This window comes from Prionailurus bengalensis, chromosome X, assembly GCF_016509475.1.
Source record: "Prionailurus bengalensis isolate Pbe53 chromosome X, Fcat_Pben_1.1_paternal_pri, whole genome shotgun sequence".
NCBI classification, from domain to species: Eukaryota; Metazoa; Chordata; class Mammalia; order Carnivora; family Felidae; genus Prionailurus; species Prionailurus bengalensis.
Genome location: NC_057361.1, coordinates 57,168,219 through 57,193,502, shown reverse-complemented (window position 1 = coordinate 57,193,502; position 25,284 = coordinate 57,168,219). Strand labels below are relative to the sequence as shown.

Here is a 25,284-nt window from a genome sequence, read left to right as displayed (position 1 = left end):
AATTAAACAAAAATGAGAATAAACTGAGGGTTGATGGGGGGTGGGAGGGAGGGGTGGGTGGGTGATGGGCATTGAGGAGGGCACCTGTTGGGATGAGCACTGGGTGTTGTATGGAAACCAATTTGACAATCAATTTCATATTAAAAAAATAAAAAATTAAAAAAACTTAAAATTAGATTAAAATAAATTTAATTTAATTTAAAAAACAATAAAAACTTACTACAAAGCTACAAAGTAATCAAGACAGTATGGTACTGGCATAAGGATAGACATATTTAACAATGGAACTGGTCGAAGGATAGACATACAGATTAATGGGGTACAGTTGAGAGTCCAAAACTAAACCCTTACATTTAAAATCAATTGATTTCCACTAACATGCCAAGACCATGCAATTCAATGGGGGAAAATAATAGTCTTTAACAACGGTGCTGGGACAAGTGTACACCCGCATGCAAACGAATGAAATGGGATCCCTTATTCATACCATACAAGAATATTAACGGAAAATGGGTAACAGACCTCAGTGTAAGAGCTAAAACTATAAAACCCTTAGGAGAAAACACTGGAGTAAAAATCCTTGTGAACCCATGTTAGGCAATAGTTTCTTAAAAATGACACCAAAAGCACAGCAGCAAAAGAAAAAAATTAATAAATTGGACATTATCAAAATTAAAACCTTTTAAAAATATTTATTTTGAGAGGGAGAGAGCATGAACAGGGGAGGGGTAGAGAAAGAGAGGGAGAGAGAATCCAAAGTAGGCTCTGCACTGACAGCAGAAGGCCTGAAGCAGGGCTTGATCCCATGAACCAAGATCATGACCTGAGCCAAAATCAAGAGTTGGATGCTTTACCAGCTGAGCCACCCAGGTGGCCCCAAATTAAAACTTTTATGCTACAAAGGACACCATTAAGAAAGTGAAATAACTCACAGAATTGGGGTCACAGATATATAAGGGACTCTTATCCAGATTATATAAATAACTTACTACTCAACAATAAAAAGATAGATAGCTTGGGTGGCCTGGGTGGCTCAGTCAGTTGGGCATCAGACTTTGGCTCAGGTCATGATCTCATGGCTTGTGGGTTCAAGCCCCATATCGGGCTCTGTGCTGACAGCTCAGAGCATGGAGCCTGCTTTGAATTCTGTGTTTTTTCCATCTCTCTTTGCCCCCTACCCTACGCATGCTCTGTTTCTCTCTCTCTCTCAAAAATAAATATTTAAAAAATTTAAGAAATATTAATAGCTCAATTAAAAAATAGGCAAAGAATATGCACAGACATTTCCCCAAAACAGATATACAATTAGCCAGTAAGCACATAAAAAGATGCTTAACATCATCAGTCTTTAGGGAAATACAAATAAAAATCACAATTGAGGGGCACCTGGGTGGCTCAGTCGGATAAACATCCGATTTTGGCTCAGGTCATGATCTCATAGCTTGTGAGTTCAAGCAATGTGTCAGGCTCTGTGCTGACAGCTCAGAGCCTGGAGGCTGCTTCGGATTCTGTGTCTCCTTCTCTCTCTGCCCCTTCCCAGTTTGTGCTCTGTCTCTGTCTCAAAAATAAATAAAGATTAAAAAAAATTTCTTTAATCACAATTGAAATGCCACTTCATTGGGATGGATTTAATAAAAAAGACAGATAATAACAAGTATTGGAGAAAATGTGGGAAAAATTGGAACCCTTGTATGTGGGAATGTAAAATGATGCAGTCATTTTGGAAAACAGTCTGGCAGTTCCTCAAAATGTTAAACATAGAGTTAGCATAGGACTCAGAAATTCCATTCCTAGGTATATAAGAGAACTGAAAACAAATGTCCACACAAAAACATGTACACAGTTGCTCATAGCAGCATTATTCATAATTGCCCAAAGTGGAAACAACTGAAACATCCATTCACTGATGGATCAATAAACAAAATATAGAATCCATGCAATGGAATATTCTTTCACCACAAAAACAATAAAATACTGATTGCAACATGGACGAACCTTTAAATAGTATGGTAAGTGAAAAAGAAAATAATAAAAAAAATTATATGATTCGATTTACATGCAATGTCCAGAAAAGTCCAAACTATAGAGACAGAAAGTACACTAATGGTTTTTGGAGGCTGGAGGAGAGGAAGATTAGAGGGAAATGGGAGTGATTAGTTATATATACGTTATATCTATATGGGGCTTTTTTGTGACTCTAAAATTGATTTTGGTGATGACTGCACAATTCTGTGAATATATTAAAACTCACTGTACACTTTACATGGGTGAAGTGTATGGTATGTGAATTATATCTTAATAAAACTGTTGCTTAAAATAAAAGCATTAATGAGTAAAACTGCTGGCACCATGTCATGGATGAAGGTGGGGCACCAAACTATACTACTGGCCATTATATTCTTTACCACAATGCACTTGGGGCAAAATAAATACCATCTCACTTAAGGATGCTCTTTGGTTTGGTTTCATTGTCAAAGGATCCTTTATTAAAATATTTTCTTTTGCAGTGCTTAACTAGTTGGGCATTCCACTGCACCACTATTGATGTCATCTATGATGTCATGAGGGTGGCGGCCATCAACATTACAGCCCACAGACTGGGCAGTGGCCAGAATCTCTTTAATGATTCCAGAGAGTTCCCTGGCTAACAATCGGATCGGTGCCGCATCTGTCGGGCAATGTTGACAGTCTCATCAAAAGTGATATTTCCACTGTTCTTAATGTTTTTCTGCTTCTTTCTGTCTGTTGGTGGTTCCTTGAGGGCTTTGATAATCACGGCAGAGGCAGAAGGTACCACTTCAATCTGGGCCTGTCTGTTCTGAGTGGTCAGTTTCACTGTAATCCTCAGACCCTTCCAATCACCGGTTGGCGATGTCATCACCAACCTTTTTTGGAGACAGACCCAGCGGGCTACTTTCAGGGCCAGGGAAGACTTGGCACCGACTTTGTCACTGGTGCACCTCAGGTATATGACTTTGGTCTCTTTGGGGTAGAACTTACGCAGCATGGTGGAGGTGGTTGGTGTCGGATGAACCCGGATTCGGGACCACCGAAGACTGTTGCACCATCGCCTCCTCCGAGCCGAAAGCCAAAAAAAGCTCACTTAAGGATGCTTTTGATGATGGGGCACCTGCATGGCTCAGTTGGTTGGACCACTAACTTGATTTTAGCTCAGGTCATCCATGATCTCACAGTTTGTGGGCTCCAGCCCCATGTTGGGCTTTGCTATTGACAGCACAGGGAACCTACTTGGAATTCTCTCTCTCCTCTCTCTGTCCCTCCCCCCATTCGCACTCACGTTTTCTCTCTCTCTTTCAAAATATCAATAAATGAAATAAACATTAAAAAATTAAAAAAAAAAGAATTCTCTTGATGAAGCAGAAGACATTATAGTTTTTGTTCATTAAAATGTTTATGTTAACATGCATTGGGTTTATTATTATTTTTATTTACTTACAGGAGAACACGAGTGCATTTGCACGTGTGTGGGGGCAGGGGTGCAGCAGAGGGAGAGAATCTTAAGCAGACTCCAAGCCCAGCGCGGAGCCCCACGCGGGATTCAATCTCCTCAATCTCACTACGGTGAGATCATGACCTGAGCTGAAATCAAGAGTCAGTCGTTTAACCCACAGACCCATCCAGATGCCCCTATTATTGTTATTTTTAAATAAATGAAAAAAATTTTAAAGGCTATAGAAATCATAAAAACCTGTAATGCTACATAACATACTGCATCCTTCTGAACTGACTACAGTTTGCTTGTGTAGTTTGTAGAAGTTAAAAACTCTTATCCTGCATTGACAACAGTCAAAAATCCTCTTCTGCTTTTCTCAAGAGGGTAAAATATACACAAAAATATTTGGGTGGCAGTGTTAGGAACGTAATTTATCTTATTCTTAAAAATAAAGTTCTTTCTAAAATATACTGCTTAAGGTCTTAATTTTCAAAATCTGTTTCACTGTATCTTGAATTGTATAGTATGTTGCAAGATGGCCTAAAATGCTAGTTCTAGATGTCACAGTTAATCCAAGTTTTTAAATTATTCTTCCAAATTATCTAGGTCATAAATCTATTCATTCAAATATTTATTGTGCTCATTTTTATATCACAAAGGCCCAGATATTACCAGCTAATAAAATACAATATTTGAATAAATGTTCCCATGAAATCATTTGCTGTAATCTTGCTACAACACAAAAGATATTTGCTAACTGGCTCCAAGGGAGAGTAAAAAATTAGTTGAATAATTTATTTCAAATATAAGAGCTGTTCAGTATTAAAGTACTTTTAAAATTAAATTTTAGTTTACTCCATTATTCAGAACCACATTAGTTGTAAATGGTTCCATTTCAGGAAATTTTCTTGGCTCTTTCTCTCCCTGGGTAGTCACTGAAAAGACTTTTAGGAAAATGAAAGTTTTCAGAAAAAAAGTTTAAAAAGTAATGAATATTGCCACACAGTCGCTTCTGTGTTCCAGTACCCATATATAAACTAAATAAAACAAAACCAAGAGGTTTAAAATTGAAAACTTTCCAAATTAAAGACTTCTTTCCATTTTCATTTCCCAAGCTTGAGTTCCATGTTCTTATCCAATCTCCTTCAAGTTTTGGCTCTCTCAACATTCTGTTGGGTACAGCATCTAATAAAATTCCAGGCCACAGTCACTGAATAAATGAGCAAAGCTAAACAAATGGCATTCCTTATCAAATAAACACTAACATGATTGAGCATACAGCATTTCAGACAACATCTGCTCTATAATCATATTTCCTATGTTATAAATGTAGATGAACAATTCATTTTTATGGATTTACTGCCTCATGCTGCCTCTCAACTATTTTTCAATTTTATTGCATTTATTAGAGGAACCTCAACAAGAAAGTATATACTAAAGGGGCGCCTGGGTGGCGCAGTCGGTTAAGCGTCCGACTTCAGCCAGGTCACGATCTCGCGGTCCGTGAGTTCGAGCCCCGCGTCAGGCTCTGGGCTGATGGCTCAGAGCCTGGAGCCTGTTTCCGATTCTGTGTCTCCCTCTCTCTCTGCCCCTCCCCCGTTCATGCTCTGTCTCTCTCTGTCCCAAAAATAAATAAACGTTGAAAAAAAAAAATTTTAATAAAAAAATAAAAAAAAAAAAAAAAAAAAGAAAGTATATACTAAATGCAGGGAAACCTTGATTATCTATAACCTGTCAGGCATGAATTATCCAAGTTGTCCACCTCGTTAAAGTCTTATGACCTTATAAATAAACCATTTTTAATTTAATTTGATGGGTAGGAATCTAAACACAATACTCACTGCTTATTTTCATAAATAGAATATGTGGATGATCAGAAATTAATCATTTTTTTATGAATTTGGGTCATTATTATGAACATAATTACCATATTATGTTGTAACACACCAATGTCCTCAAGGCCTATTTAAGCAATATAGAGCTATTAGTCCCACACTGCTGTGAGTCCTTGGCCTGTTTTTTGGTTTTGCTGTCTCCTTCCTTACAGTCAGCTGTCCCTCCCACCTATCTTCTATGAGCCTTTCTAACATTTCTAAATTGCTTCTCCATAGCTGTTGGCTGGAAAATCTGATAATCATGATTTAAGCAAAATGATGAGTAAATAAATTATGAGTGAGGATTTGAGGAGCTTACCCTATAAAGTGCATGAGCTTAAGTGCATGGATTTTGTGACACATACTTTATCTGCACAAAGCCTTTTTTCTTCATCCTAGTTCTTTGGTGAAGTCATTGGACCACTGAATTCCAGCTGTATGATACCATATTTGATAAAACCTCCCTTTTACCATTGCAACAATTTACGATCTGGCACAAAGTCCTTAGGCAGTTAAAACAAGGTTTGATTAAGATAAATCTACTCCTTCTGCAACTGAAGATAAAAAAAAAAAAAGTATAGTCTTTCTAAACCTGAACACTTAGGATACCTAAGAGATAAATTGCATTGTGATTTAATGCTTTGGAAGCATGACTAAGAAATCTGAAATTTCATATAAAACTAAGGATATAAATGAGAGAACAAATTCAATTCAATCAGCAAATGTTTATTCAGCATCTAGCATATTCATGGCATTATAGTAGACACTACAGGGGATATAAAATGAGTAATACACAGTCAGTCCATGCTTTAAGAACTTAATATCTAGTAGGCAAGATTAGATACAAATGACTAAGATAAAAGGCAAAGAAATGTAAGGGATGTAAGAAATACATAAACAAGATATAATGGGAGTTCAAAGAAAGAAAGAGATTTAGTTTTGGGAGAAGGATCAGAAAGTAACAAAGAGTTCCATGGAATAAATGGCATTCATGATGAGCCTTACAGGCTGGATGGGTTTTTAAGAGAACAGGAAGAAGAGGCAACAGTAGTCGGCATCTCAAGCTGAGGAAAATGCAGTCATTCATTCCACAAATATTTACTGAGCGTTTCTTATGTGTCACTACTGTAGTTACTGGGGATAGATACAACAGTGAACACAAGAAAAATTCCCGCCTTTATGGAGCTGATATTAAGGTGGTGAGGGTGATGAGATCGTGGGAGAGGAGAATGAGAATAACCAAAAATAGTAACTAATAACAGCAGTAACAGTTAACACATTAGAGCACTTGTAGTAGGCACTGTTTAAGTGCTTTACATATAAAATCTTTTCATCCTTGGGGCACCTGGGTAACTCCATCGGTTGAGCTTCTGACTTCATCTCAGGTCATGATTTCATGGTTTGTGCGTTTGAGTCCCGCATCAGGCTCTGTGCTGACAGCTCAGAGCCTGGAGCCTGCTTAGTTAAGATTCTGTGTCTCCCTCTCTCTCTGCACCCCGCCCCCCCCTCCCCGCTCCTGCTCTATCAAAAATGAGTGAAAGTTAAAAAAAATTAAAATCTTTTTCATCCTCAAAACATCTCTATGACGTAGATTACTATTACCCCCCCCCCATTTTCAGATAGAAAACTAAGACACAGAGGTGAAATAAACTGCCCAAAAGCACACAATGAGAAATGGAATCACAATTCAAACCTGGGGTGTCCATGCTGTAGACTGTGATCTTACCCATTATCATATACCATATAAACATGATCTATAACATGTTAAGCACTATATTCAAGGAGCAGTAAGCCAATTTACTTGGAATATATAAGGGAATAGTGAAGGACAGAGCTGATGAAATAGGTCATGCTTATACTATGGAAGGTCTTGAATATAAGACAGAAGAGTCTGTCTGCTGAATTAAATGCAATTGGAAGTCACTGAAGATGATCATGATTAATGCCTCACTTTAAGGAGGATGAACTGGAGTGAGGAGAAAGGCTAGAAGAGGAGATCAGATTTACCACTGAATATTTTTATTAAGATTATTGACATAGCCCTGGTGAAAAGTAATCAAGGAAAATAACATAATGTAACCTAACAGGTAACATGACATAATAGTTTATGACATAACAATTTATGGGAGTTCCAAGAAACTCGAGATAAAATGTGTGCGCACACATGTGCACACACACACACTATTGAAAACCACATTCTCTTCCAGTTCAGGCCAAAACCTTGGAGGCATTTTTGACTCCTCTTTTTCCTCTCATATCCCATATCCAATCAAAAGCAAATCCAGAATCCAACAATTTTTCACCACTTTGACTACCACTACCCTCATCCAAGCCATCATCAACTCTCACCTGGCTTAATGCAATATCTCTTTACTTAGTCCCTGTTTCTACCCTTGCCCTACTATAGTCTAGTCTCAAGCCAATAGCCAGAGCTTTCCTAATAAAAAAGTCAAATCAGATTGCTCCTTTTCTCAAAACTATCCAATGGCTACCCATTTCACTCATGGTAAAAAGCCAAAGTCTTGGGGCACCTGGGTGGCTCAGTTGGTTAAGCATCTGACTTCTGCTCATGTCATGATCTCACAGTTTGTGAGTTCGAGCCCTACATTGGGCTCTGTGCTGACAGTTCAGAGCCTGGAGCCTGCTTCAGATTCTGTGTCTCATTCTCTCTCTGCTCCTTGCCCGCTTGTGCTCTGTCTCTCTGTCTCTCAAAAATAAACAAAAATGTAAAAAACAAACAAACAAAAAAAACCCAAAGTCCTTACAATGGCCTACAAAGCCCTACATGGTCTGGCCTCTCCATTTACCTCTTTGACCATACCTCCTACTACTCTTTGTTTTATTCACTCAGCTTCATCACACTGCCACTTTGCTATTTCTGGAACACATGTTCTCTTCCATCTCAAGGCCTTCCACTTGCTGGGCCTTCTGCCTGGAATGCTCCACTTTTGCCCTACCATATCTGTCTGGCCCTTTCCTGACCTCCTTCAAATCTCTGCTTAAATGTCAATTAGCTCTCTTGGAGTATACCATTTCAAATTGTGCACATATACACATTCTGTCCCAATCTTCCCTATCCAACTTCCCTAATTTTTCCCTATAAAACTTTCATTATGTGACATTCTATTTTACTCATCTGCTTGTGTGTCTTCCTCCATTAGAATATCAGCTAAAAGATGGCCAAGATTTTTTGTCTGGTGTGTTCACTGCCATATCCTTAGTGCTTTGAATGGTGCCTGGCATGTGACAGTTCTCAATAAGTATTGAATAAATGAATGAATGAACAAATGAATAAATTAATGAATTCAGGAAAAACTAAGTGAAAGAAACATGGACACTGCAAAATTAGAATTTATATAACAGGGCAAGGCAACTGATGTGATAGATTGAGCAAGGAAGGAAAAATGATCAAAATGTCTCCATGGTGTCCAGACTCCAGGGATAGCAGTAGCATTATCAGAGATAAAATACAGGAAACTGATTGGAGAGGGAAAATTAATTCATTGTTAGACATGATGACATATGATATGGGAGCATTAATGAGAGATCAAGCAATGCAAGTCTAGGGCTTAAGAAAGAGGTCAAAACTAAAGATATAGAGATAATAGTGTTGAAGCAGATAGAATTGAACTTTGGGAAAGGCTACATTTAGGAAGTTCAATGAAAAAAAAAATCAGGGAAGTAGAAAGAGAGCCAAAACAATGTCATATCATCAAGACAAGAGAGAAGAGACTTTCAAGAAAGTGATAGTAAATCAGTATTAAATATTGCAAGAAAAGTCAAGAGGGTTGATTTGGTAATTAGGAAGCCATTCGTGACCTTTGAGAAGAGGTGTTTCATTGAAGTGGCAAGGGTAGAAGCCAAATTCTAAGGCATTTAAAAATGAAAGGTACAATTCTTTTAGTAGGCTTAATAGCGTAAAAATGTTCATAGTCTTTTGCCTAATAACCCCACTCTTTGGAATTTATCTCAAAAAATGGTTCAACAAAAGAATGACAGCAAACAAATACATGAGCACAGGAAGACATACATTTCATTGTTGTCAGTCATAATAAAAAATTATAAACTATTAGAAATATCCAACTATAGGAAAATAGTCTAGTAATTGATGATATGCTAAAATAATAAAATACTTGTTAAATATAAAGAATATGAAGAAACAGGAAATGTTTGATATGTTAGGTAGAAAAATCAAAATGTAAATTTAAAACATATACCATTTATTTATTTGACATTCAATTATGGAGCACTCCTTAATATTACAGGCACATACTACATTATACAGTGGCAGATAAAACAGGCCTTTTATCCTCATAAGACTTAATAGTCTGATCAAAACTGTGAAAAAATATATACATACATGCAAACAGAGAAAAGTATACCCTCAAATGACAAAAGTTGTATGTTACAAAGGTAGGATTACTCTCCAATATATTTCCCAACAATATTTTTTCAAGAAAAACATATTTCAAGAAAAATAGCGATCTCCAACAAATAAAGAGGAAAGTAAATATTTATAGCAATGAAAGGAAGAAGAGAGTTGAGAGGGTGGCTTTAGGAGAAGCAGGTTTTGAGGAAATGTTTTTTAGAAAAGGAAACTTGAGCATGTGCCAAGACAAAGGAGATAGGAGAGAAGCAGAGATTGAAAATCCACACATCTTTCTTACTGCTGTCGCTAATTTAACATATCCATTCCGAGAGCTCTTCAAATTCCTTGGAGAATAGAGGTTGAATAGCCTAGAATACCCATCCTAGACCTGACAGTTAAATGTGTCTCTTGTGAACGCTAATAAAGATCCCATCCTCCACCAAAAAAAGAGCTTGATTCAATAATAAATTTTGCAGTAAAAACTACTAAACATAGAGAAAATAGTTAATGAACATTATTAGCTCCCATGAATTGCCTCAGAGTATAGAATGTATTCAACCTTACTTCACAAACTGACTCTAAATGATTTTTTTAATAGATTAAAAATTTGCGGGGTGTCAGGTGTATTTTTATTACCATTTAAAAGGAAGATAACTTAAGGAAAGTGTGGTATAGCACATCTAATGCACCGAGACTTCTCAGTTCCTTAACCTCTTCATCTCCAATGACTTTCTCTTCCATTCCATGTCAGCCACCCACACCCCACACCCACCTTGGAAATTATCATCACCCTTTACCACTCCAAAATCACTAATTCAAACATGACACTCTCTGACCACAACCTTCAAGGTTGCACCCCAATGTTTATAGCAGCACTATCAACAATAGCCAAAGTATGGAAAGAGCCCAAATGTCCATCGATGGATGAATGGATAAAGAAGATGTGGTACATACATACAATGGAGTATTACTCGGCAATCAAAAAGAATGAAATCTTGCCATTTGCAACTACGTGGATGGAACTGGAGGGTATTATGCTAAGTGAGATTAGTCAGAGAAAGACAAAAATCATATGACTTCACTCATGTGAGGACTTTAAGAGACAAAACAGATGAACGTAAGGGAAGGGAAACAAAAATAATATAAAAACAGGGAAGGGGACAAAACAGAAGAGACTCATAAATATAGAGAACAAACTGAGGGTTATGGGAGGGGTTGTGGGTGGGGGGATGGGCTAAATGGGTAAGGGGCATTAAGGAATCTACTCCTGAAATCATTGTTGCACTATATGCAATTTGGATGTAAATTTTTAAAAAATAAAAAAATTTAAAAAAAGACTAGTCATTAAGGGCATCTGGGTGGCTCAGTCGTTGAGGGTCCAACTTCAGCTCAGGTCATGATCTCGCGGTTCGTGAGTTGAAACCCTGCATTGGGCTCTCTGCTGTCATCGCGGAGTCTGCTTCAGACTCTGCTTCAGATCCTCTGTCCCCCTTTCTCTGCCCCTGTCCCACTCATGCTCTCTCTCAAAAATAAATAAAACACTTAAAAAAAAGGAAAGTGATTAATGAATGACCTAGCAATTCTTATTGCTTCCCAATCAACCATGAAGAACTCTGATGGCTGTCAAAAAACTGTCACCTCCTAAAATACAATTTAAGAGCATGTGTTTCCTGCAAGCCCTGAGACTATTCAAAGCTACAGATTGGGGCGGGTGAGTAGAGAAATGTTGAGTTAGTCCCAACTTATTAAAATGTTTTTCAAATTTCAAGACAGTCTTTACTTTTAAAATGTTTTTCAATGGAGGGTCGCCTGGGTGGCTCAATCGGTTAAGCATCTGACTTCGGCTCAGGTCATGATCTTGTGGTCTGTGGGTTTGAACCCCACATCGGGCTCTGTGCTGACAGCTCAGCCTGGAGCCTGCTTCAGATTCTGTGTCTCCCTCTGTCTCTCCCTCAAAAATAAATAAATATTAAAAAATTTTTTTCTGTTTTTCAATGGAAGAAACACCCTGGAAACATTATTAAATATATTACCTGTACAAATTTTGTGGTCAATAGAATGATCCTGAATGTATCAGCCCTTAAGAAAAAAGGATGGAAAAAAGAAAATTGGTGCTGACATATCCATCCCTAGGTTCTTACCTCAGCCATGCATTAGAAATCACCTAGGGAATTTTTAAAAACACATATTCCTTTTCCCACTCCATCCCCAGGCCTATTCATACTCTTGGGGTTCAGGCCCAGGAATCTGCATCTTTAAAACTCCTCAGATTTTTCTGATGTACTATCGGGTTTGAAAACCAAAGTTAAATCATTTAGACTGTTCACTACTCACAACCCCACAAAAATTTCTCTATTACAGGATACCAAAAGAAATTATTGATTTGTTGCTAAAAATAGATTTCTTGAGGCTAACAGTAAAGTAAATACAATTTACTATACAGTAGGGGCACCTGGGTGGCTCAGTCGGTTGAGTGTCTGAGTTCAGCTCAGGTCATGATCTCACCGCTTGTGAGTTTGAGTGCCACATTGGGCTCTGTGCTGACAGCTGGGAGCCTGGAGCCTGTTTGGGATTCTGTGTCTCCCTCTCTCTGTGCCCCTCTTCTGCTCACACTCTGTCTCTCTGTCTCTCTCTTTCAAATAAATAAATAAACATTTAAAAAAATTTTTAGTTTACTATACAATAGAACTGTATTTTAAGAGCTTTATGCACACTTTATAATGTAGCAGTGTCCTTTGCATGGTTGAATATGCTACATTTATGTCCATTTTATAGTGTTAAGGAACCAGACTGGATCGCTGGCGGAAAAACCAAGTGGCACTCAGCGATCTTGTTGGATCCGAATTTTATTTTGCACCAGCAGCCTCAGAGGAGTTCCTTCTCCAGAGATCTGAGCCCCAAACACAAGCACGTGGGACAATTTACCGTCTGCTACTTCCGCATTCTGTATTAGTAGTGATTTGGCGTGCATGGCAAGCAGGGCAGGAAGAAGAACCCGGAAGGAGTCTCTGAACTAGGAACTAGAGTTTATGTTAATCCCTTAGGCCATTTTATGGTGCATAACTTTACTTATTTTCCCAACAGTAAGACTTGGAGCATAATTTTTAAATTCGTTAAATGATTAGAAATTTATAGTTCCTATATGTTTGCTGTTTTGCCACACTGTCAGTTAATATCTATGATTTATTTGATGCTGAGTCTTTGGTCAGGAACACAACCCCCCAATTATAATATTGTTCCTGTGGGAAAATATGATCCATTTCATGACACCATTTGCAGGAACACCACAGTGGTGTAGCTCACTTTTCACAAAAGGTATGTTCCTGAAAAGTAGTACAAACTGAATTTCTTTTTTTGTTTGTTTATTTTATTTGGGAGAGAGAGTGCACAAGGAGGGGCAAAGAGACAGGGAGGAGGACAGAGAAATTCCCAAGCAGGCTCCGCTATGTCAGCACAGAGCCCAAGAGGGGCTTGATCTCCACCCCCCCTCCCCAGCCCACCACCACCACCACCACCACCACCACCACCGAGGATCACGAAACACAATGAGATCTTAAGAGTCAGGTGCTTAACCCACTGAGCCACCCAGACATCCTGGTACAAACTGAATTTCTATCAGTCAAGTCATTTAAACTCTACCATGGACTCGCTTAACCTAAAAGGAATCCTTTAGTAAACAAAGGAATACGTTGAGAAAAATAAAGTTCATTCTAATTTTATTTGCTCTGAAAATTTCGATTTAATACATGGAATATATATTAAAACAGGGCACAATAATATTTAAGTAGAAGTTAGTCTAGGTTACAGTGCAAATGGTATTTTTCTTGAATATCAACCTGTAGATCATATACTTTAGAGCCCAAAAAAGTAATCACTGAATCTCCAGTGCAAGGTGGTTATCTTTCGTAGTGCTGTGCATTAATCTGGCAAAGAATGTGGATGGCAAGTCTGTTTCTTTGTACTGTAAGATTTAAAAGGACCAGAGTACAGACAAATGCTCACAAAATATTCCTGTGAGTGAGTGGAAAAGGCAGGTATGAGGATCCTCCTTTTTCAAAAAGAAACAAGCACGGGTTGATTTGTGCAGCTTGAATGGTGAGGACTTCAAAAATGCAGCTAGGTAAACTAAATACTAGAACCAACAGAATAACCAAGAGTCATTGTCTCTAAAGAATGCTGCTCCAATTAACCATTTCCTAGGGCACAAGACGAGTCAGAAAAGGGTGCAAAAGTACTTTGTAAGCTTTTAAGTACTATGCAAATAGAGGAAGCAAAGTTCTCATTTGATAGTGGGGGGGGTGGGGGTGGGGGTAGAGGTGTTGGGGATTTGAGAAAGTATGAAAAAAATCTAGAAACCATAGGTAGGAAATGGGAGGGCAGCAGTAGGGGTCTAACTTGAGTTCTGTGGTCATGAATTGAAAGTAAGAGCAGGCAGTGTGGTCATGTTTTTGTTTTTGTTTTTGTTTTCTCCAGCTTCTTTCAATGCATAGGTACAAGAACCAAGCAGGCAGATAATTACCATAATTGTAGTTTTGTCAAGTAAATAAAAATAAGTAAGAGGAGCGGGGCCTGGGTGGCTTAGTCAGTTAAGCTGGGGTCATGATCTCAAGGTTCCTGGGTTCAAGCCCCATGCTGGGCTCTGCGATGTCAGTGCAAAGCCTGCTTGGGATTCTCTCTTGCTCTCTCTCTCTCTGCCCCTCCCCTGCTCACACTCTCTCTTGCTCTCTCTCTCAAAAATAAATATGTTAATTAAAAACTTAAAAAAAAATAACTGATAAGAGGGGCACCTGGGTGGCTCAGTCAGTTGAGAGTCCTCCTTCAACTCAGGTCATGATCTTGCGGTTCAGGAGTTTCAGCCCCTTGTCAGGCTCTGTGCTGACAGCATGGAGCCTGCTTTGAATCTGTGACTCCCTCTCTCTCTGCCCCTCCCCCACTCGTGCTCTGTCGCACACGTTCTCTCTCTCTCTCTCTCTCTCTCTCTCTCTCTCTCTCTCTCTCTCTCAAAAATAAATAAGCATTAAAAAATAATAATAGGGGCACCTGGGTGGCTCAGTTGGTTTGTTGGAGAAGTGGATAAAGTACACCAAAGGTGGCTGATTGGACTAAAACAAACTCTGGCCTCTAGCTTAGAGACCCCTCCTCTGGTCTCTTCTTCCTTCGTTTGCTGTGCCCACGAAAACCCCCACAGATTTAGAGGTTGTCGGCTATAAATTACCCTCCCCCACTTGCATTCCGGGCTCAGACATTTGGAGAAACAGTCTCCTCTGAGCTCGCCAGTGTAAAATAAATCTCCAATCCACCAAGATCTCCGTGTGCCGCTTGGTTTTTCCGCCAGCGTTCCAGCCTGGTTCCGGAATAGGTTAAGGGTCTGACTTCAGCCAGGTCATGATCTCATGGCTCGAGCCCGCATCGGGCTCTGTGCTGACAGCTCAGAGCCTGGAGCCTGCTTCAGATTCTGTATCTCCGTCTCTCTCTGCCCCTCCCCAACTCACACTCCGTCTCTCTCAAATAATGAATAAACATTAAAAATAATAAGAAGAAACAAAAAAAAATAAGTGAAAAGAGGCAAGGGGGGTTAAGTGTATATGTATGCTAGGGGCCTGAATTAGAGTGGTGGTGGTAGAAATAGAAGGGGATAAGACTGAGATTCACCGAAGATCAGATTGGTAGGATTTAGCTAAGATGCATGAGAGGCTCAAAAAATGCCCTGGCATACGTTTTAACCAGGCAACAGCATGTAAACACTAGCTGCTCAAAAAGTTCTGCACAGGTGGGATTTTAGAGGTCAGCTGTAGTCCTAGATTTCCTCAAGTAGTGCTGAGCCACTGGAGATGTGCAGATAAGGCATATACCTGGCAAATAGTGGGCTAGGGAAATTAGGACAGGAAGGCAAAGGTAATTTTGCCTGAATTGGCAATAAATTTGATGGTGGGCAAAGTCAGTGGACAATGGAGTTGATTATCACCTAAGTAATAGTGAGGTGGAGAAGGAGATGGACTCCTAGGACAGGATCAATGAAGACTGGACAAATGGGATAGGGGAGCAACATAATTTAAATCGCAAAGCGCAATAATATGTATTCTAATGATGTAAATAATGGTGGAGAACCTTCTTAAGATGGAAGGAATTCCGACACATTGGGAAAATATGTGGTCAAAAATCCTTCAAATTTACCTAGAGGTGATCACTAAAGGTAGATATTATCATGCTAATAAGGAAATGATACAGAATAAAAGAAAGACAAAATTGAGAGTCTGAAGACCTGGCTTCTAGTCCAAGTTGAGTAATGTGATCTTCACTTTCATTATCTGTAAAAGAAAGTAATGATACCTCTCCTACATAATCATAAGGTCTGTGCATAGAATGTAAGGTCTGTACACTAGGCAGGGACCTTCACTGTCCTGTTTCCTAGTGTATCTCTGGCACTCAGCCTGGCATATAATAGCAGGAGCTTATGGATATTTAGGTGAATGAGTATAGGAAAGTGCTTTTATATCTGAGAATGTTACACAAATATCAAGTATGGACTTTTCTTCTTAATAATAATTCATGTAAATGATAGCTGATTCTATGTTTATAGTAACATAAAATTTTCTAACATTTTTATATATTTCTTTAAGTACTATCTCTTATTTCTTATAAGATAGTAATGGATTGGCAGTAGCTTAACAAAACAGAGTTTAAGTGGGCCATCTTCACGGAAGCCAGAGGCAAAAGGTCAAAGACAGGAACGATGAACTTTTTGAATAGTGAAGCTACTTTCTATTGGTAATACTTAAGTTGGAAGCCTGCTAAAAAAGTCAAGAAAAAGGATTGTGTAGTCACATATGAAATATGTTGAGAAGTTTAAAAGCTCATTTTTTTAGTTGCACCAAAAACATGTCCATGTTGTCTCTAATGATCCCTTTACCTCTTCTACTTGCCCCTCACCCCCAGTAAAAACCATGGATTATAATTTCTGTCTTCTCTGGTTCATTAATACTTTATATTTATTGTTATATATCTTATTTTTGTATTTAATTTTAATAATTTTTATCTTTAATATGCTTTCATTTTTATATTTTACTGTATATATTAAGCCTTCAAATTCTTTTTTTAAGTTTGTTTATTTACTTTGAGAGAGAGAGAGGAGCAAGTGAGCAAGCACAAGCAGGGTAGGGACAGAGAGAGGGAGAGAGAATCCCAACACAGAACTGGATGTGGGGCTTGAACCCATGAACCGGGAGATCATGACCTGAGCCAAAACCAAGAATCTGACACTTAACCCACTGAAGCCACCCAGGTGCCCCAAGCCTTCCAATTCTTTGATGAATTAATAAATGTACGGACTTCATTAAGATTACAATATATTAAGCCTGACAGTTTCTCGCCTCCTGTCTTTTCCCTCCTTATCTAGCATATTCAATGATCTACCATTATTATCACTTCCTCAATGTCCTTGCCTCTCTCACCCTGTCAGTAAACTACTCTGGCAAATCCTTGATCCTGGATAAATCCAACCATTTACCTGCTCTGAATTTGCATCTGAGCACTAATTATTCCTAGAGAAAATCCCACAATCTTGCTCAGAGGTCGCACTTAAATTCATGATCACAGACATCAGACAAGTACTAAATGCCTGTTTGAAATCCACTGCTTTTCTATATTAACCTCATGTTCCAGGATAATTATTTTATATATATTTTTTTCTGTCCTCAAACCTCTCCCTCCACTCTTCTCTGCCCTCTACCCTTATGATCTTGCCCAAACTTCATTGTAAAAAGTACCATTGAAAGTGGGCACTCCCTTTTCCCACCCCCAAATCTGTCAGCTGATCTCTATCTGAACACATTTTTTTCTTTCTTTTCTCCGTTTCTAGTGGATGAACTTCTCCCTCTCAAAGGTCAAACCTTCCACTTGTACCATGTATCCCATTTCTCTCCCTGCACTGATGTGGGGAACAAAGACAAAAAAGGAAAGGTAGATAAGATGAAATTTCCTTATTACCTGCAGCTTACTGACAAATACTTGAGGCTGGCAGAGTAAAACATTCCTCCAGGAACTCCCCCAACTGTTATATTGTTCATGTTTTGCTAGAGAGAAAAACAACTTCAGCTTTAAAATAGCTAGGCCTCCAGGATCCTGTGAGTCTTCTTTACCAAACTAAAGTCCTTTTGGAAACTTCCCTCTTGTCTTTACCTCCCCGCAGCTGTATTTAATCAATTGTTCCTCACAATCCCAGGGCAGCTCTTTCTGCCCACTGGTCTGGTCCCCATGCTTTAATAAAAGCTTTAATAATCTTTGCACCAAAGACATCTCAAGAATTCTTTCCTGACTGTTGGCTCAGAACCCCAATATTTCCACATCATGCACCACCTCTTTGGCTTTCGTGCATCGTCAATCTCTCCTTCTCTATAGATTATCCTTAGGCATTTACATAAAAAAAAATCCAAACTCCTTGTCCCCACCAACCTCTCACTGGCACTAGGCTCTAATCACACTGGCATCCTCTTGTACATGGAACATGCCAAAGTCTTTCCTGTTTTAGGACTTTGCACTTAGAATAGAATCCAAATTCTGCTGCTAACTCTGTCTAGGAAGATATAGATCCTCTTGCCTTTACCACCTCATCTGGCATAACTTTGTACCTAACTAACTCACTATTTCCCAGTCACACTGCTCATTTTTCAGTTCCTTCAACATTCCAAGACCTTCCTTGTTTCACAACCTCCACGCAAGTTTTCTCACTATGCAATATGGGACCCCCCCAATCCTCTTCTGATTCTATGTCTCAGTATCAATGCTACCTCCTTAGCAAGTCCTCCCCTGTTATTCTCTCACAGCCCTTTGTAAACATATATCTACATATATATTGGCTATCTTTCATTAGCCTATAACTTACATCAGGGAAGGGACACTATCTGTTTTGTTTGCTTCCATATTTATCTAATACATAATGCCTCATATAAACTAGGAAAAATAATATCTTTGGAAGGAATATATGAATAAATCCATCATTTCTTTTTGATTTTCCAATATCCTAGGAGATAAGCAACATGTTCTTATCCCGTGTTATATAGGTAGAGAGTCACAAAGTAATAGAACTAAAGTCATCTAACTCCAAATTCAATGCATTTGTTTTATACTACTTGAACAGGGAATGCCCTTTGTTGCATGAACACAAAAACTATAATAAACTCATTGAGTTACATTTCCTATAAAGATGTGGTAACCTCAACTCCAGTTCTTAGCTTTGAAGGATTTTGCTGAAATAAGTACTACCTCTTTCCTCACCCTCAAAAAAAAAAAAAAAGACTCTACTTCACATACTAAAAGGAGACAAAGGAAATATGTTTGGGTATGCACTTTGCTTATTTCATAGCATGTAATATGATTCTACTGGGAAGTTTGCTATAAGTTAATAAAAGTAAAGAAATAATAGCCCTCCCTTTTTTTTAATGTTTTATTTATTTTTGAGAGAGACAGAGTACGAGTGGGGGAGGGGCAGAGGAAGAGAGAGACTCCGAAGCAGGCTCCAGGCTCTGAGCTGTCAGCACAGAGCCCAACGCAGGGCTTGAATTCATGAACTGTGAGATTATGACCTGAGCGAAAGTTGAACGCTCAACTGACTGAGCCACCCAGGTGCCCTGTAAACAAGTATTTTTAATAGAAATATGTCCCAAATATTATATGAGACATAATTCTACTTAAAAAGTATTCAAATTTAACTGAGCACTCAGTATTTTATCTTCAATTCTACTTAAATGTGTCATCTCCCTCCTGCACCAAGGCCTTCACCCATGTACTCATGTGAGGAAAGAGCATATCATCTCCCTGAGATGCTCTTTCCTCACCCTCCTGTTGACAGGGCTGTTGCAAGGAATACATAAAGCAAGCTTTATAGTGTATATCATAGTACTTAGTACAAAGAAAAGTTTGTACTCGTGGAAGCATCAATGTCATTCTCAATGCTCTTGAGTTCTTTATAAGAAATCTAGTAAACAGTAAAATATACATATAACATATAGTATACTTCCCTTACCAAGTACTTTTATGTATGTAATTTCAATTTGGTCTTCACAATAATACTGTGACATAAGCATTAGTAGTATGATTTTATTCATTTACAAATGAAAGAATAACTAAAGAAGTTCTAAGTAAAAGCAGTAATGAAACCCAGGCTTTCCAGCCTCAAAAGCTAAAATTTTGTGGCTATATGGTATTATTTCCTTACTCATGATCAGTCTGTGACATATCTATACCACCACCACCACCACCAGAATAAGAACAAAGTAATCAACAATAACAACCATAACAGCTAACACTTATTGAATACTTTCTGTGAGTCAGGAACTTTTCTAAATGCTTTTTATGTACAGTTGACCCTTGAACAATGTGGGGTTAAGGGCACCAACCCCTCACACAGTTGAAACTCCACGTGTGACTTCTAACTCCCTCAAAACTTAAATACTAACACCCTACTATTGAGTGGAAGCCTTACTGGTAGCATTAGCAATTCATTGACACATATTTTGTATGTTATATGTGTTATATACAGTATTCTTATAGTAAAGTAAGCTAGAGAAAAGAAAATGTTATTTAGAAAATAATAAGGAAAAGTAACTACACTTAAGAGTGTTGTACTGTATTTATTAAAAAAAGATCCACATGATCCTGAGAAACTTAACAAACTTAACAGAAGACCATGGGGGAGGGGGGAAAAAAAAGAGGTTAGAGAGGGGGGGAGCCAAAACATAAAAGACTCTTAAAAACTGAGAACACACTGAGGGTTGATGGGGGGTGGGAGGGAGGGGAGGTTGGATGATGGGCATTGAGGAGGGCACCTTTTGGGATGAGCACTGAGTGTTGTATGGAAACCAATTTGACAATAAATTTCATATTAAAAAAAAAAGATACACATAAAGGCACCTGTGTGGCTCAGTCACTTAAGCGTCCAACTTCTGGCTCAGGTCATGATCTGGTGGTTTGTGAGTTTGAGCCCCGCATCGGGCTCTGTGTGGACAGCTCAGAGCCTGGAGCCTGCTTCAGATTCTGTCTCCCTCTCTGCCCCTCCCCCTGCTTGCACTCTGTCTCTTTCTCTCTCAAAAATAAAAACATAAAAATATATATTTTTTTAATCTACATAGGGGGCGCCTGGGTGGCTCAGTTGGTTGGGCATCCGACTTCGGCTCAGGTCATGATCTCACCGTCCGTGGGTTTTAGCCCTGCATCGGGCTGTGTTGACAGCTCGGAGCCTGGAGCCTGCTTCGGATTCTGTGTCTCCCTATCTCTCTGACCCTCCCCCACCCAAGCTCTGTCTCTCTCAAAAATAAATAAACATTAAAAAAACTTTTTTTTTTAATAAAAAAAAATCTACACAGAAGTGGACCCAGGCAGCTCAAACCCATGTTGTTCAAGGGTCAACTGGATTCTTTTATTCTGATAACCACCTTATGGGGTAGATAGCCTGTTCTTAGGTCCACTTTTCACATAAACTTTGAGTCTCAATTTCCTTAAGTAACTTGTTCAAGGTCCCAAAGCTAGGGTCAGAACAAGGATTCAAAACCATGAAGTTCAGCTCTGAACTCTTGTCCTTACGGTCTAGATGGGGCACACTCACTGAAGTCCTGCATACACCCAAGCCTCTCCTTGTATGAAGATGGCACCAATCGCCCAGAAAGATATCACTTTATGTCAACTTACGGCTAAGATAATGACTTTTTGAGGAACCATACACATTTTCTGCCCTTATTACCTCATAAATAATAATATGAGTCTATTAAAATGATTGGTCTGGCTTGGAAGCAGTAAAACAAACTGGTCCAAGACTTAGCACCAGAATGACATGACAATTATGATAATCATTTATCATTTGCTACTGCAAATTAAAAATTTTAAATGCATAGGCTTATAATATATAGAAAATTATAGATTTCACAGAAAAAATAGTTTCCTAGCAGTTTTGCAACCTCCAACTTACCAGTTAAAACAGACCAGGACATGGTGATAATGCAAAGGCTAAGCAGTCATGTATCAGAGAAACAACAACAAAATAATACATTACATGAGTACAAAAATTTATAATAGCTGTTCCCACCCTTACCAGAAGGGCTGGAATTTGAAAAGGAAACCGAACAAAATCTTGTTGCTTCAGATCAGAGACCATGCAGTCAAAATATATATGAGTTTACACCCAAGTTCTTCTATTTACTATTATTTCATCTCTCAGAACTTGCTTACTCCTCTGTAAGATAAGGATAATATCTACTTTGCAGAAAAATTGTGGAGAATACATCAGAATAACTATAAATCTCTTAATCCAGTGGTTGGCACTTAGCACATGATAGACCCTTAACGATCCAAATGCCTCTAATCTCCCTGCCAGGACTGGGGTTAGTGCAAAATAGTTACAGAATCATGGTGATACTAATTTTGTTCCTTTCAGACCTCAGCAGCAGTGTTCTTCTAGCCTTTGTCTCTGCTGCCAGAAATAAGGGAGCCAGTCTCAGCAATTTAGAAGGGGGAGAAGATGGTTGTGTTGAATCTTAGTGTGCCTTCCAACTGAGGGCCACTCAAGTCAAAGTAACTCCACACCCACACAAACCTGTGCTTTTATCTGAAGAGAGACCCACCAAACTACAACAGATATTATAATATCTGTTAATATTATTCACTTAATCCATAGGAATCATATAATTGATATGAATATTTTAAGTTAACCATCATTTCTTATACACTTTTTATTAGTAAGTATGCTGAATGCTTTACATATAGTATTTCATTTAATTCTTACAATAGCCTTCTGAGGGAGGTTATTGCTCATTCATTTAACAGCAAAATTATTGATTGCAATTAATTGATTATTCTAAGTACTAACAGTATAATAAACAAAAGAGATAAAATTTTTTTCCCTCTTAGTATCCAAAATATATAAAGAACTTATAAAACTCAACACCCACAAACTAAATAATCCAGTTAAAAAATGGGCAGCAGACACGAATAAAAAATGGGCAGAAGACATTTTCCCAAAGAAGACATCCAGATGGCTGACATGCCTGACTGACTCAGTCAGCAGAGCATACAATTCTGGATCTTGGGGTTGTGAGTTCAAGCTCCATGTTGGGTGTAGAGATTACTTAAAAATAAAATCTTTTTTAAAATGAAGACATACAGACGGCTAACAGACAGAAGAAAAGATGCTCAACATCACTCATCATCAGGGAAATACAAATCTACAATGACATATCACCTCACACCTGTCAGAATGGCTAAAATTAACAACAACAGGAAGCAACAGATGTTAGCAAAGATGCAGAGAAAGGGAAACCCTCCTAAATTGCTGGTGGGAATGTACACTGGTGCAGCCACTCTGGAAAATAGTATGGAGGTTCCTCAAAAAGTGAAAAATAGAACTACCCTATGATCCAGCAATTGCACTACTAGGTATTTACTCAAAGGATACAAAAATACGAATTTGAAGGGATACATGCACCCCAATGTTTATAGCAACATTATCAACAATAGCCAAAATATGGAAAGAGCTCAAATGTCTATATGGAATATTACTCAGCCATCAAAAAGAATGAAATCTTACCATTTGCAATGACATGGATACGGGTAGAGAGTATTATGCTAAGCAAACTAAGTAGGTCAGACAAAGGCAAATACACATGATTTCATGAATCTGTGGATTTTAAGAAACAAAACAAATGAACATTGGGGGGGGGCGGAGAAAGGAAAACCAAGGAACAAACTTTTAACTATAGAGAACAAACTGATGGTTACTGGAGGGGAAGTGAGGAGGAGGTGGGGGAATGGTTCAAACAGGTGATGGGTATTAAGGAGGGCATGTATTTTGATGAGCACTGGGTATTGTATGTAATTGTTGAATCACCAAATTCTACAGCTGAAACTAATACAGCATTGTATGTTAACTAGCTGGAATTTAAATAAAAACTTGGGGAAAAAAATTTCTGCCCTCATGGTAGAATATGGGGAGATAATCAGAGAGGTATTATCACCCAGTAACAAAGCCAAGATTCAAAAACAGGTCTATGAATAAAATAGAAAGCCCAGAAATGAATCCTCACATACACAGTCATGTAATTTTTGACAAGGGTGACAAAACCTTCAGTGGAGGAAAGGGCAGTCTTTCATAAACAGTGCTAAGAGAACTGAATATCCATATGCAAAAGAATGAAGTTGGACCCTTATCTTATACCATATACAAAAATTAACTCAAAATGGAGCAAAGGCCTAAATATAAGAGCAAAAACTATAAAGTTTTTAGAAGAAACCATAGGAGAAAAACTTCACAACATTGGATTTGGCAATGATTTCATGGACATGACACCGAAAGCATAAGCAACAAAAGAAACAACTAAGTTGGACTACATTAAAATTAAAAACTTTTGTGTGTCAAGAGCACACTGCCTGGGTTGCTCAGTCAGTTAAGCATCCAACTCTTGATCTCAGCTCTGGTCTTGATCCCAGGGTCATGAGTTCAAGCCCCGCACTGGGCTCCATACAGGGCATAAAGCCTACTAAAAATAAAAATAAAGATAAAAAAAAACCTTGTGTGCATCAAAAAACACTAACAATAAAATGAAAAGGCAAACCAGAGAATGGGAGAAAATATCTGCAAATCACTTATCTGATAAAATTTTAATATCCAGAATACATAAAGCACTCATACAACTCAACAAAAATAACCCAAACAACCCAATTAAAAATGTCCAAAGAACTTGAGGGGCGCCTGGGTGGTTCAGTCAGTTGAGCGTCCGACTTCAGCTCAGGTCATGATCTCATAGTTCATGAGTTTGAGCCCCGTGTCGTGCTCTGTGCTGACAGCTCAGAGCCTGGAGCCTGCATTGGATTCTGTGTCTCCCTCTCTCTCTGCCCCTCCCGCACTTAAATGCTGTCTCTGTCTCTTTCAAAAATAAACATTTTAATAAAATAAAATAAAAATTTAATTTAAAAACGTCCAAAGAACTTGAATAGACTTTTCTCAAAGATATACAAATGACCAACAAGTACAAGATAAGATGCTCAGTGTGCCAATAATCATTAAAATATACAAATCAAAACCACAAGGAAATGCCACTTCACACCTATTAGGATGACTATTACAAAACACACACACACACACACACACACACACACACACACACACACAAGGATTGGTGAGGATGTGGAGAAATTGGACCCTTCTGTATTGCTGGTAGAAATGTAAAATATTGCAGCAGCTATGGAAAATAGTTTGGTGACCCCTTAAAAAATTAAAAATAGAACTACCATGTGATCCAGCAATTCCACTTCAGGGTATATACCCAAGAGAAATGAAACAAGGGACATGCATAGATATTTATACATCCATGTTTATAGCAACATTATTCTTTTCTTTTTTTTTATGAAATTTATTGACAAATTGGTTTCCATACAACACCCAGTGCTCATCCCAAAAGGTGCCCTCCTCAAAACCCATCACCCACCCTCTCCTCCCTCCCACCCCCCATCAACCCTCAGTTTGTTCTCAGTTTTTAACAGTCTCTTATGCTTTGGCTCTCTCCCATTCTAACCTCTTTTTTTTTTTCCTTCCCCTCCCCCAT

At 38.4% G+C, this 25,284-nt stretch overlaps 1 protein-coding gene and 1 pseudogene across 4 annotated transcripts in view; both read right to left on the bottom strand.

The window, feature by feature from the left end:
* EDA (ectodysplasin A) overlaps window positions 1–25,284 on the bottom strand; it is a 427,522-nt gene that overhangs the window by 362,694 nt on the left and 39,544 nt on the right. The gene's annotated exons all lie outside the window — the stretch shown is intronic.
* Window positions 2,469–3,133, bottom strand: LOC122477299 (annotated as a pseudogene).